The following is a 14,682-nucleotide window of genomic DNA, read 5'->3' as shown; positions in this document are numbered from 1 at the left end:
GGGGAAGCTGCCTCGGATCTGCGGTCTGACTTCGGAAAGGCCATCCTCGGGCCTTTCCGGGAGGCTGACGGCCGGGGACCCCCCAGAAACACCGCTGATTTTCTTTGAATTCCCCAAAGGCCCTGGACGCGGAGGCGGTGGGGGGGGATTGCCGGGTCCTCCATTCCCCGCACGGACACAATGGCCGCCGGCGCCCTGCACAAAGACGGGGTGAGGGTGAGGCGCCAGGCCTCTCCTCGGGTCAGGGAGAGGGACTGAGGCCTGCTCGCGGCCCCCCTACAGCTGAGACCACGTTTTCCTTTGGACAGGCCCAAGGCAGCTTCCTGGCGCCCCCGGGAGGGCTGGGGGGCCGGAGGCTGCACGTCTCCGGAGCCCGGGGCGGGTGGGCTGCGGCCTGGCGGCTTCTCCCGCGCGCTAGGCCGGGTACCCGCCGGGCCACCGCCCCGTTGCCAGGCAACTGCTCTCCCTCAGGGGCGCCCCCTAGCCCTTTCAGGGAGGAGGGGTCTCGCCCCCGGCGGCCCGCCCCGGCGCAGCCAATCAGCGAGCCCAGTCGGCACACAAGCGGGACGGCGAGGGCTCCCATTGGGCGCCGCGCCTGCCACGCACAGGGGAGGCGGCGCTCTCACCTGCGAGCCCCGAGAGCCGTGGGGGGCCACATTCCCCCTTCGTCGGCCAGGTCGTTTCCAGACGCTAGGGCTCTTCGTGGCCAAGTTCCGCGCCGCGGACCCGGGCCGGCCTACCTGGCTGACGGCTCGCGCTGTCTCTTCCGATCGAGCCGGCCTCAGTTTCCCCTGAAGAGACCGGGGGAACTTGCAAGCTCAGTCACTTCCGGTGCCGCGGCAGCGCGCGCGAGCCCGAGACGCAAAGGGAGTGCGCGCCTTGAGGACTGGCGTCAAGACCTGGGAGAGGGCGCCCCCTTGCGGCAGATCTGGGGAATCTGGAGACGCAAAAAAAAAAAAAAAGAAAAGAAAAAAGGCAACGTTTATATTCACATTTCCAGGAGTTCGTTCGTTTAATCAGTCAATTTCATCCGTGAGTTTATTTATCTAAAAAGCATCGCGTTGTAGCTAAGAACCTGCGCCTGGGATTCCAGCTCTGTCAGTTGTGGATGTTACTCAATTTCCTTAACTGTAAAATAAGTAAAAAAAAAAAAAAACACAAAGAAAACCACCTATCTCCCTCATTAAAGTTATTGCGAGGATTGAAAGAGTTGTTATTTGTAAAATCTGTAGCAGCACAGTGTGTGGTCCATAGTGTACGTTGCATAAATTTATTCAACAAATGTTTGTTATTTGGGTTTCTGAAGAAACAAGACAAGACAGGGCCCCTGGTTTCATGGAGACAAACCCTTGAGCAAGAAAGAAACAGTAAATAACTTTGAAAATACACAAACAAGGTAATTTCAAATAGTGACTAGTGCTATGAAAGAAGTAAATCAGGGTATTGTCATAAAGGAAGTGAGGGGAGGGTACTGCTTTAGACTGGGTGGCCAGGGATGGCCTCTTTGAAGAGAGGACATGAAACCCAAGACTTGAAATATAAGAATTTGCTGACCCATGATAAGAACCTAGAGAGCAGCAACCTAGGCAGAAGGAACAACTTATGCAGGATGTCCTGAGGCAGGAAGATCTTGGCATGTTCCAGAAACTGAAGGAGAAGCAAGTTGATTGGAAGGTAGGGGAAATGTGGCGTGGGAGGAGGTTGGAAAGTTAACCATGGAAGTGAGTTAGACTTGATTTTAAATCTGAGAGGTGTTTTACGTTGATCGGTTAAAAACAGGTATATAGGAACACCGGATATTAAAAATATGAAAAGAGCATAGGATGAAAAAGTTAAGTCCTCCCTGCTTTCCAATCCACAGTTCCCCCCACAGCGATCATCATTCTCTTCTGAGGTCTCTCAGAGGTGGTCGCTATATTCACAGGCAAATTACGTGTACAGATTTTTTTTAAAAAAGATTTTATTTATTCATGAGAGACACACAGAGAGACACAGACATAGGCAGAGGGAGAAGCAGGCTCCCTCTGGGGAGCCCGATGGGAAACTTGATCCCAGGATCCTGGGATCATGACCTGAGCCAAAGGCAGATGCTCAACCACTGAGCCACCCAGGCGTCCGACACAGACTTTTTTTTTTTTTTTACACAAATGATAGTTTACTATAGACTCTTCTACATCATGCTCTTATGACTGAGCTCTACGTTTGCAGCCTGCCTCAGTTTTTTAAATTAAAACACAAGTTTATAAAGGCATGCCATAATTTACTCACCTAGTATTCTATTTCTGAACACTTAGGTAGTTTCCATTCCTTTCCTATTATAAATTATGCTATAACTTGTCCATTTGTTATTTTGCATATGTGGGAGTTTATGTTAGGAAAATTCCTGGAAGTAGAATACCAGTAAATGAGGTATGAACTTGTTTTTGTTTTGTTCTAATGGATATTGGCAAAGTACTCTCCATAGCAGTTGTACTAGTTTGCCCTCCCATCAATAAAATATGAGAGTTTCTCTTTCTTCACATCTTGAACTTCAGTGTTATCAAACCTTATTTTCTTTGCCAATCAGATAGATAAAAACCAAGAGGCACTTTTATTTTTCATTTCTTTTCATTGAGAGAAGTTGAGCAATTTTTCATATTTATGAGCCTTTTTGGGGGGAGTTCTAATGAATTCTCTGTTCATTTCATTTGCCCTTTTTTCAGTTGGTCCTTCTGTTGAGCTTTTTTCTGATTTATAGAATTTTTATCCCTTTTTCCTACACCTGAGATGTAAATATTTTTTCAGTTTATTGTTTATTATCATGGACAAACTTTTATTTTGTATGTATTTTAATTTATCCATCTTTTCCTTTGTGGCTTCCAGGTTCTATGTCATTCTTAGGAAAAGCTTCTCCAATTCAATATTAGAAAACAAATTCTCTGTTTTCTTCTAGTTTTTACATGGCTTCATTCTTTACATTTCAATCTTGTGCCATCAAAGTCACTTTGGTCTAAGGTGTAAGGCAGGAATCCACAACTTTTTCCAAAATAACCACCCAGTTATTGCAGTATTATATTTTCCCAACTTGTTTGAGATGTCTCTCCTGTCATAATCTTTATTCCTAAGTATATTGGGGCCAATTTCTGAACTCTCTATTATGTTCTATGGAAGAGTTTTAAACTGGGGCAGGGTGTGATCTGATTTCCTTTTTGAAACTTCCAATGTCACAATTATTTCAATATGAAAATGATAATTATGGAAGTTTATGATGTGCTTTGGGGGCCCAGCAGAGGGCAGATCAGCCCTGCCCAGAGATAATGGGCTTTATTGAACTGGTCCTTAAAAGGAGAATAGGATTTTGCCTGGAAGAAAAAGGAGGTAAGGGGCATTTTAGGTGGAAGGTGCTGCCTGAGCAAAGGCATGGAGGTTTAACGTGAGAGTCCATGGTGTGTCCTAGAAATAAACTGGGATAGCTGAGAGGGGAGTGGTAGTAGCAGAGACTGAAGGTAGATGTGTATCTGCATGTGCAGAACACTGCCTAGACACCAGAGGAACCAGCCAGGTTTTTGCACAGAAAAGACATGAAGAAATTTATATTTTGGAAAGATGGATAGAGTCTTTCGGGGAGGGAGTTTTGCAATATTTACCAAAAGCCTTAAACACAGTTCTGTAAAGATCATTGAGAAATGATCTTTGAATTGGAATTGAATTTAAGAAGTGAAATGCATCCAAAGATTTATCCACAGATATGTTTGTACAAGGTTATTTATAATCAAGGAAAGAAAAAAACTAAGAAGGTCAATAAGTATGGCGACGGTTTACATGGGTTAAATTCCCATTGAAATTGTAATTGAGGAATATTTAATGAAGTGGAAAAATGCTCCAAACGTAATGGTTAAAAAAATAAATTGCAAAATTATACTGAGAATTATGATTTACAAAAAATGTACATTACATGCAAAATATAGTAGGAGTTCTACTAGAATGCAAAGAAATAGTTATTGCTGGGTAGTCAAATTATGGGTGATTGGGGATCCCTGGGTGGCTCAACGGTTTGGCCCCTGCCTTCTGCCCACGGTGTGATCCTGGAGTCCCGGAATCAAGTCCCACATCGGGCTCCCTGCATGGAGCCTGCTTCTCCCTCTACCTGTATGCCTCTATGTCTCTCATGAATAAATAAATAAAATCTTTAAAAAATAATTATGGGTGATTTTCTCTTCTTTTTTATACTTTTTGGTGTTATCTAACATGACTGTATTATTTTAATTGGAAAACACTGTTTTAAAAACACTTGCTGAGGGCAGCCTTGGGAGGGCTCAGCGGTTTATTTATTTATTTATTTATTTATGATAGTCACAGAGAGAGAGAGAGAGAGAGGCAGAGAGAGAAGCAGGCTCCGTGCACCGGGAGCCCGACGTGGGAGTAGATCCCGGGTCTCCAGGATCACACCCTGGGCCAAAGGCAGGCGCCAAACCACTGCGCCACCCAGGGATCCCAGGCTCAGCGGTTTAGCACCGCCTTCAGCCCAGAGCATGATCATGGAGACCCAGGATCTAGTCCCACCTCGGGCTCCCTGCATGGGGCCTGCTTCTCCCTCTGCCTCTCTCTCTCTCTCTCTCTCTCTCTGTGTCTCTCATGAATAAATAAATAAAATCTTAAAAATAAACAACAAACATTTGCTGAGATTTAGATGATGAGGAAACTCTTGTGGTGTGATGTTAAGTGAGAATAAAAGTATATAAAACTAGTTGTGTGACACAATCTCAACTCTAAATACCATGCATAGGAAAAAGACTAGGAAATCAATATGATAAAGGCAAAAGAAAAATGGAGAAAATCCTTGCACTGACGCTAAAGAGAAACGGAAACAGTGGTCAAGAAATCTGAAAAGATGCTCACCCTCACCAGTTATCAAGGAAAATGAAAATGAAAACCTCCCTGGGATGCCATTTCATACCCACTAGCCTGGCAAAAATGGGAAAATCCAATAAAATCAAGGTGGTTCAAGAGTATGGAATAACTTTGGAAAAAAACTTATTGTCACCTAGAATGAATACTCATAACCTATGACCCAGCAATTCTATTCTTTGATATACACTCTATTTTTTTTTTAAGATTTTATTTATTTATTCATAAGAGACAGAGAGAGAGAGAGAGGCAGAGACACAGGCAGAGGGAGAAGCAGGCTCCACGCAGGGAGCCCGATGCGAGACTCCATCCCGGGATTCCAGGATCATGCCCAGGGCCGAAGGCAGATGCCAAACTGCTGAGCCACCCAGGGATCCTCTGATATACACTCTAAAATAATTCTTGCACATGTGCAAATGCAGGTATAAGAATGATTATAGAAGTGGGGGCACCTGGCTGACTCAGTTTGAGGACCATGCAACTCATGATCTCAGGGTCATGAGTTCGAGCCCCACATTGGGTATAGAGGTTGCTAAAAAAAAAACCCCAAACTTGGGGATCCCTGGGTGGCGCAGTGGTTTAGCGCCTGCCTTTGGCCCAGGGTGCAATCCTGGAGACTCGGGACTGAATCCCATGTCGGGCTCCCGGTGCATGTAGCCTGCTTCTCCCTCTGCCTATGTCTCTGCCTCTCTCTCTCTCACTGTGTGCCTATCATAAAAAACAAAAACAAAAACAAAAACAAAAAAAACCACAAACTTTTAAAGAAAATGTTTATGGCAGCACTACTTATAATAGCAAAAATTTGGAAACTACACGTGTCCATTATAACAAAATGTTTAAACAAATAGTATTTTATACTTGTAATATACAGTGAGAAAATGAGTGGACTTAGTTATACACACTGTGAAAGAATCTTAGAAACATGTTCCATGAATAATGAAGTATGATTCCATTTATATATAGTTTGAAAAGAGGAAAAACTAATCTACATACAGTGTAGGGTTTGTGGCAGCCAGCCTTGTCTGAGATGGCCTCCCTTCTAGTATTCACACCCTTGTGTAGTCCCCTGTCACAATATACCAGAATTGTTTTGTTGTTCTGTGTTACTAATGGCAAATGGCAGAGATGATGGTATGTCACCTCCAAGACTAGGTTATCTCGGGCAGCCCAGGTGGCTCAGCGGTTTAGCGCCGCCTTCACCCCAGGGCTGGAGTCCCGGGATCGAGTCCCAAGTCGGGCTCCCTGCATGGAGCCTGCTTCTCCCTCTGCCTGTGTCTCTTCCTCTCTCTCTCTCTCTCTGTCTATCATGAATAAATAAATAAAATCTTAAAAAAAACAAAAGACTAGGTTATCTCTTTCTCACTCTCATCACTCACTCTGGGAGTAGCTAGATACCATGTTGTGAATAGCCCTACAGAGACGCCCATGTGTGGTGAGGAACTGAAACCTCCTGCCAGCAGTCATGTGAAGATCCTCCTGCCCCAGCCAAGCCTCCAGAGGAGTATAGCCAACAGCTTGACTACAATCTCATCTGTGACCTGGAGTCAGAACCAGTTATTAACTACTGAATTTCTGACCCTCAGAAAATATATAAGATAATAAATATTTATAATTTTAAGCTGTTAAATTTGGGGGTAATCTATGTTGTAGCGATAGATAACCAATACGGGGATACATACCTATGTGGTAAAATTATAAAGAAATGTTAAGGAATAATAAGCACAAAATTCAAGATAGCCATTGCATAGTAATAGGACTGGGTTCAGCATAAACTGGGGAACTGGGTAAAATTGAGAGTTTAAAAGATAATGGAAATGTTCTTATTGAATTGTACATATGTATACAGAATTTGTTACCTCATTCTTTATACAACCATACATTTTACATACATGTATTTGTATCTATTCAATGTCTAATAAAATAAGATTGGAAGAAAATATACTAAGGAAGTATATTTAAAAAGACTGGAAGGAAATATACTAAAATGCTAGTAGTGGAGGTGTTGTTTCTAAAGGCTATGTTACATTTTTGTTTCTTCTTTATTATTTCCTATATTTTCTAAATATTATAAGTATTACTTTTAAAGTAAGAAATTAAAAAATATTTTTCTACATAAATAGAAAAATACATAAATGCATGCATGCATGAATACAGATATATGACTGTATTTTTATGAAAAGATTTCTGAAAGATATATACTTATCTTTTAATACTAATTTTTAAAAATATTTAATTAATTAATTAATTATTCATGAGAGACACAGAGAGAGGCAGAGACATAGGCAGAGGGAGAAGCAGGCTCTATGCAGGGAGCCTGATGTGGGACTCAATCCTGGGACTCCAGGATCACACCCTGAGCCGAAGGCAGACACCCAACCACTGAGCCACCCAGGTTTCCCTAACACTAATTTTTTTTTTTTTCCTAACACTAATTTTTTTAACTGAAGGAGAGGGTTTGGTGATGAGGTGTGATAGGAGGTATAGGGCCTTTTCACTTTTTACTTCATATATGTTTCACTTTTACTTCATATATGTTTATGAACCTGGCTAAAAATATTAACTCTGCTATGTGACCTTGGGCAGTTCATTTTAGCTCCCTTGAGCCTCAGTTTTTTCCATCTGGAAATTGGAAATAATCGTACCTACCTGGCAAGGGTGTTGCAAGGACTAAGTGAAGTCATGAATGTACAGGATCTAACCTATACCCTCCATTCTGTCATAAGCATGTATTATTTTTGTAATTTTGCTAAAACATATTTAAATATAAAAGATCTCAAATATTAAAGTATTTAGCTTATGTACCAAGCCAATACCCACTACAAATGCAGAGGATGGAATTTCAAGGGATTCTCTTTCCTACTCCCAAAAGACAAAGGCCCCACTTGCGCCTGGCTAGCACTGATTTTACATGAGCTTATTGAAAAGAAACCCCTGCATCAGCAGTCACTCTCCATCCCCCCATCCCCAATCCCTAGCAACCATTAATCTACTTTCTGTCTCTAAGGATTTGCCTCTTTCAGAAATTTCTTATAAATGGAATCATGTAATATTTGTCCTTTTGAGTCTGGCTTCTTGTATAGTGTTCATCTAGGTTATAGTATGTGTCAGTACTTAATTCATTTTATTAAAAAATACTACTCCATTGCATGGATTTACCACCTTTTATAGATCCATTCATAAATCGGTGGACATTTGAGTTGTTTCCTATAGTCTTTTTTTCTTAATCACAGCTTGCTAAGGTCTCTATAATCCTTCCTCAAAAAGAATTCCACATCAGCCATGCGGAAACACCTGCAGAGCTCCCTTTGCTTGGTTGAATGGGAACTATGGAAGACAGAGACAGAGTGATGCCCTCTTCTCCAGGGATCCTTTTGATGGCTGTCACCAATGGCTCATACTTGCAATCTTCTCCAGGGGAGTGTTCTTGGGTGATTACAGCCACCCTGCCTGGAGGTGTTTGAGAGTTAGTTGCCATCCAGAGCCAATGGCTGGCTGGTGTCCATTTTCCATGGAGTAGGAGGCCTCATCAAGCTGGAAGGCAAGTACAGATTTTTGGCCTAGTGACCACTGGTTAGATGGTAGAGGGACTGACCGACAGAGTGAAGGAGCAGATTTGGAAGGGGCAAGGGTAGAGGTTGGTTGATTCTTTCTCTCTCACTTTCAAAAAATAAGTTTGAAGAGTCTGAATAACTTTCTGCTCCACTGGCTCGTCTTCCTCTCTCCTTTGCAGACTTCTCTCCTCTACCAGACTTCCATTATAAAAACAAATTGAAATCACACAAATAATACATGGCTACATTCTAATACAAAGATAAAACTCACATTATCTGTCTTTCATTTCTGTCCATGATCCAGTTTAGTTCCTCCCCTCTGAATTTCCCACACTTGTCAGTTTGTTGTGAATTCTCACTCCTGCCACATATACATCTCTGTTTAGGAGAGGCAATGTAGGGCAGTGATTAAGGCTTGGCCTCTGGAGCTGGACTTCCTGCTTTCAAATTCTGGCTCTGTCACATACAAACTGTGTGACCTCAGAGAAGTTGGCTACCCACTCTGAACCACAATTTCCTCAATCTATAAAGTGGAAATGATGACATTACTTACCTCATAGAGTTACCATTAGGATGAAGTAAGTTATTATGTGTTAAGTACTTCAAACAATGCCTGGCATATGGTAAGTGCCAGATAAGTGCTAGCTGTCATTATTTATACACACCTACAGGAAAAGTGGAGCATTGTTTTGCTTTTTTAAATTATGTTTTTATTTATTTTTATTTTATTTTTATTTTTTTGCATTTTTTAAAAAAGATTTTATTTATTTATTCATGAGAGACACAGAGAGAGGGAGAGAGAGGCAGAGACAGGCAGAGGGAGAAGCAGGCTCCATGCAGGGAGCCTGACGTGGGACTTGATCCCTGGTCTCCAGGATCAGGCCCTGGCCCAAAGGCGGCACCGAACCGCTGAGCCACCCGGGCTGCCCATTTTGCATATTTTTAAAAAACATAATGTTTCAGGGGTGCCTGGCTGACTCAGTCTGTGGAGCATGGGACTCTTGATCTCGGGGTTTTAAGTTCGAGTTCCACTTTGGGCATAGAGTTGTTTTTTGTTTTTTAAAGATTTTATTTATTTGTTCATGAGAGACAGAGACAGAGAGAGAGAGAGAGAGAGAGAGAGAGAGAGAGAGAGAGACAAGAGACACAGGCAGAGGGAGAAGCAGGCTCTCTGCAGGAGCCCAATGTGGGACTCCATCCCGGATCCCGGTATCATGCCCTGAGTCAAAAGCAGATGCTCAACTGCTGAGCCACCCAGGGGTCCTGGTGATAGAGTTTATTTAAAAAATAAATAAATAAATTTTGGGCAGCCTGGGTGGCTCAGCGGTTTAGCACTGCCTTCAGCCCAGGGCGTGATCCTGGAGACCTGGGATCGAGTCCCACATCGGGCTCCGTTCATGGAGCCTGCTTCTGTCTCTCTGTCTCTCATGAATAAATATATAAAATCTTAAAAAAAAATAAATTAAAAAAAAACATAATGGTTTCATAATGAATTTATATCAATCAGCAATTTGTTTTCTTTTCTTTTTTTTTTATGATAGTCACAGAGAGAGAGAGAGAGAGAGGCAGAGACACAGGCAGAGGGAGAAGCAGGCTCCATGCACCGGGAGCCTGATGTGGGATTCGACCCCGGGTCTCCAGGATCGCGCCCTGGGCCAAAGGCAAGCGCCAAACCACTGCGCCACCCAGGGATCCCAGCAATTTGTTTTCTAACCAAAAATGTGTCTCGAAGATACTGCCTTGTCAGTCCAGATCAGTTGAACTCTTTTGAACTGAACTGATGCTTAGTATTCCATTCTAGAGACAGTTTATTAAAATACCCTTCTACTGGGCAGTCCCAGTGGTGCAGTGGTTTAGCCGCCTGCCTTTGGCCCAGGGTGCAATCCTGGAGACTCGGGACTGAATCCCATGTCGGGCTCCCGGTGCATGTAGCCTGCTTCTCCCTCTGCCTATGTCTCTGCCTCTCTCTCTCTCACTGTGTGCCTATCATAAAAAACAAAAACAAAAACAAAAACAAAAAAAACCACAAACTTTTAAAGAAAATGTTTATGGCAGCACTACTTATAATAGCAAAAATTTGGAAACTACACGTGTCCATTATAACAAAATGTTTAAACAAATAGTATTTTATACTTGTAATATACAGTGAGAAAATGAGTGGACTTAGTTATACACACTGTGAAAGAATCTTAGAAACATGTTCCATGAATAATGAAGTATGATTCCATTTATATATAGTTTGAAAAGAGGAAAAACTAATCTACATACAGTGTAGGGTTTGTGGCAGCCAGCCTTGTCTGAGATGGCCTCCCTTCTAGTATTCACACCCTTGTGTAGTCCCCTGTCACAATATACCAGAATTGTTTTGTTGTTCTGTGTTACTAATGGCAAATGGCAGAGATGATGGTATGTCACCTCCAAGACTAGGTTATCTCGGGCAGCCCAGGTGGCTCAGCGGTTTAGCGCCGCCTTCACCCCAGGGCTGGAGTCCCGGGATCGAGTCCCAAGTCGGGCTCCCTGCATGGAGCCTGCTTCTCCCTCTGCCTGTGTCTCTTCCTCTCTCTCTCTCTCTCTCTGTCTATCATGAATAAATAAATAAAATCTTAAAAAAAACAAAAGACTAGGTTATCTCTTTCTCACTCTCATCACTCACTCTGGGAGTAGCTAGATACCATGTTGTGAATAGCCCTACAGAGACGCCCATGTGTGGTGAGGAACTGAAACCTCCTGCCAGCAGTCATGTGAAGATCCTCCTGCCCCAGCCAAGCCTCCAGAGGAGTATAGCCAACAGCTTGACTACAATCTCATCTGTGACCTGGAGTCAGAACCAGTTATTAACTACTGAATTTCTGACCCTCAGAAAATATATAAGATAATAAATATTTATAATTTTAAGCTGTTAAATTTGGGGGTAATCTATGTTGTAGCGATAGATAACCAATACGGGGATACATACCTATGTGGTAAAATTATAAAGAAATGTTAAGGAATAATAAGCACAAAATTCAAGATAGCCATTGCATAGTAATAGGACTGGGTTCAGCATAAACTGGGGAACTGGGTAAAATTGAGAGTTTAAAAGATAATGGAAATGTTCTTATTGAATTGTACATATGTATACAGAATTTGTTACCTCATTCTTTATACAACCATACATTTTACATACATGTATTTGTATCTATTCAATGTCTAATAAAATAAGATTGGAAGAAAATATACTAAGGAAGTATATTTAAAAAGACTGGAAGGAAATATACTAAAATGCTAGTAGTGGAGGTGTTGTTTCTAAAGGCTATGTTACATTTTTGTTTCTTCTTTATTATTTCCTATATTTTCTAAATATTATAAGTATTACTTTTAAAGTAAGAAATTAAAAAATATTTTTCTACATAAATAGAAAAATACATAAATGCATGCATGCATGAATACAGATATATGACTGTATTTTTATGAAAAGATTTCTGAAAGATATATACTTATCTTTTAATACTAATTTTTAAAAATATTTAATTAATTAATTAATTATTCATGAGAGACACAGAGAGAGGCAGAGACATAGGCAGAGGGAGAAGCAGGCTCTATGCAGGGAGCCTGATGTGGGACTCAATCCTGGGACTCCAGGATCACACCCTGAGCCGAAGGCAGACACCCAACCACTGAGCCACCCAGGTTTCCCTAACACTAATTTTTTTTTTTTTCCTAACACTAATTTTTTTAACTGAAGGAGAGGGTTTGGTGATGAGGTGTGATAGGAGGTATAGGGCCTTTTCACTTTTTACTTCATATATGTTTCACTTTTACTTCATATATGTTTATGAACCTGGCTAAAAATATTAACTCTGCTATGTGACCTTGGGCAGTTCATTTTAGCTCCCTTGAGCCTCAGTTTTTTCCATCTGGAAATTGGAAATAATCGTACCTACCTGGCAAGGGTGTTGCAAGGACTAAGTGAAGTCATGAATGTACAGGATCTAACCTATACCCTCCATTCTGTCATAAGCATGTATTATTTTTGTAATTTTGCTAAAACATATTTAAATATAAAAGATCTCAAATATTAAAGTATTTAGCTTATGTACCAAGCCAATACCCACTACAAATGCAGAGGATGGAATTTCAAGGGATTCTCTTTCCTACTCCCAAAAGACAAAGGCCCCACTTGCCCCTGGCTAGCACTGATTTTACATGAGCTTATTGAAAAGAAACCCCTGCATCAGCAGTCACTCTCCATCCCCCCATCCCCAATCCCTAGCAACCATTAATCTACTTTCTGTCTCTAAGGATTTGCCTCTTTCAGAAATTTCTTATAAATGGAATCATGTAATATTTGTCCTTTTGAGTCTGGCTTCTTGTATAGTGTTCATCTAGGTTATAGTATGTGTCAGTACTTAATTCATTTTATTAAAAAATACTACTCCATTGCATGGATTTACCACCTTTTATAGATCCATTCATAAATCGGTGGACATTTGAGTTGTTTCCTATAGTCTTTTTTTCTTAATCACAGCTTGCTAAGGTCTCTATAATCCTTCCTCAAAAAGAATTCCACATCAGCCATGCGGAAACACCTGCAGAGCTCCCTTTGCTTGGTTGAATGGGAACTATGGAAGACAGAGACAGAGTGATGCCCTCTTCTCCAGGGATCCTTTTGATGGCTGTCACCAATGGCTCATACTTGCAATCTTCTCCAGGGGAGTGTTCTTGGGTGATTACAGCCACCCTGCCTGGAGGTGTTTGAGAGTTAGTTGCCATCCAGAGCCAATGGCTGGCTGGTGTCCATTTTCCATGGAGTAGGAGGCCTCATCAAGCTGGAAGGCAAGTACAGATTTTTGGCCTAGTGACCACTGGTTAGATGGTAGAGGGACTGACCGACAGAGTGAAGGAGCAGATTTGGAAGGGGCAAGGGTAGAGGTTGGTTGATTCTTTCTCTCTCACTTTCAAAAAATAAGTTTGAAGAGTCTGAATAACTTTCTGCTCCACTGGCTCGTCTTCCTCTCTCCTTTGCAGACTTCTCTCCTCTACCAGACTTCCATTATAAAAACAAATTGAAATCACACAAATAATACATGGCTACATTCTAATACAAAGATAAAACTCACATTATCTGTCTTTCATTTCTGTCCATGATCCAGTTTAGTTCCTCCCCTCTGAATTTCCCACACTTGTCAGTTTGTTGTGAATTCTCACTCCTGCCACATATACATCTCTGTTTAGGAGAGGCAATGTAGGGCAGTGATTAAGGCTTGGCCTCTGGAGCTGGACTTCCTGCTTTCAAATTCTGGCTCTGTCACATACAAACTGTGTGACCTCAGAGAAGTTGGCTACCCACTCTGAACCACAATTTCCTCAATCTATAAAGTGGAAATGATGACATTACTTACCTCATAGAGTTACCATTAGGATGAAGTAAGTTATTATGTGTTAAGTACTTCAAACAATGCCTGGCATATGGTAAGTGCCAGATAAGTGCTAGCTGTCATTATTTATACACACCTACAGGAAAAGTGGAGCATTGTTTTGCTTTTTTAAATTATGTTTTTATTTATTTTTATTTTATTTTTATTTTTTTGCATTTTTTAAAAAAGATTTTATTTATTTATTCATGAGAGACACAGAGAGAGGGAGAGAGAGGCAGAGACAGGCAGAGGGAGAAGCAGGCTCCATGCAGGGAGCCTGACGTGGGACTTGATCCCTGGTCTCCAGGATCAGGCCCTGGCCCAAAGGCGGCACCGAACCGCTGAGCCACCCGGGCTGCCCATTTTGCATATTTTTAAAAAACATAATGTTTCAGGGGTGCCTGGCTGACTCAGTCTGTGGAGCATGGGACTCTTGATCTCGGGGTTTTAAGTTCGAGTTCCACTTTGGGCATAGAGTTGTTTTTTGTTTTTTAAAGATTTTATTTATTTGTTCATGAGAGACAGAGACAGAGAGAGAGAGAGAGAGAGAGAGAGAGAGAGAGACAAGAGACACAGGCAGAGGGAGAAGCAGGCTCTCTGCAGGAGCCCAATGTGGGACTCCATCCCGGATCCCGGTATCATGCCCTGAGTCAAAAGCAGATGCTCAACTGCTGAGCCACCCAGGGGTCCTGGTGATAGAGTTTATTTAAAAAATAAATAAATAAATTTTGGGCAGCCTGGGTTGCTCAGCGGTTTAGCACTGCCTTCAGCCCAGGGCGTGATCCTGGAGACCTGGGATCGAGTCCCACATCGGGCTCCGTTCATGGAGCCTGCTTCTGTCTCTCTGT

At 42.0% G+C, this 14,682-nt stretch overlaps 1 protein-coding gene across 3 annotated transcripts in view; it reads right to left on the bottom strand.

Moving 5' to 3' along the window:
* BCL2L1 (BCL2 like 1) overlaps positions 1-922 on the bottom strand; it is a 50,136-nt gene extending 49,214 nt beyond the window's left edge. Inside the window, exon 1 of one of the 3 annotated variants that reach the window (XM_041732793.1) lies at positions 627-922. The gene's annotated coding sequence lies outside the window, so the exon portion shown is untranslated. The remainder of the gene's footprint in view (positions 1-626) is intronic. The other 2 variants (XM_041732795.1, XM_041732796.1) reach the window with 2 other exon arrangements.
* Between the last annotated feature and the right edge of the window lie 13,760 nt (positions 923-14,682).

This window comes from Vulpes lagopus, chromosome 18 (assembly GCF_018345385.1).
Source record: "Vulpes lagopus strain Blue_001 chromosome 18, ASM1834538v1, whole genome shotgun sequence".
Lineage (NCBI taxonomy): Eukaryota > Metazoa > Chordata > Mammalia > Carnivora > Canidae > Vulpes > Vulpes lagopus.
The sequence above is the reverse complement of the archived record's forward strand: the minus strand, read 5'-3'. Positions and strand labels throughout refer to the sequence as shown.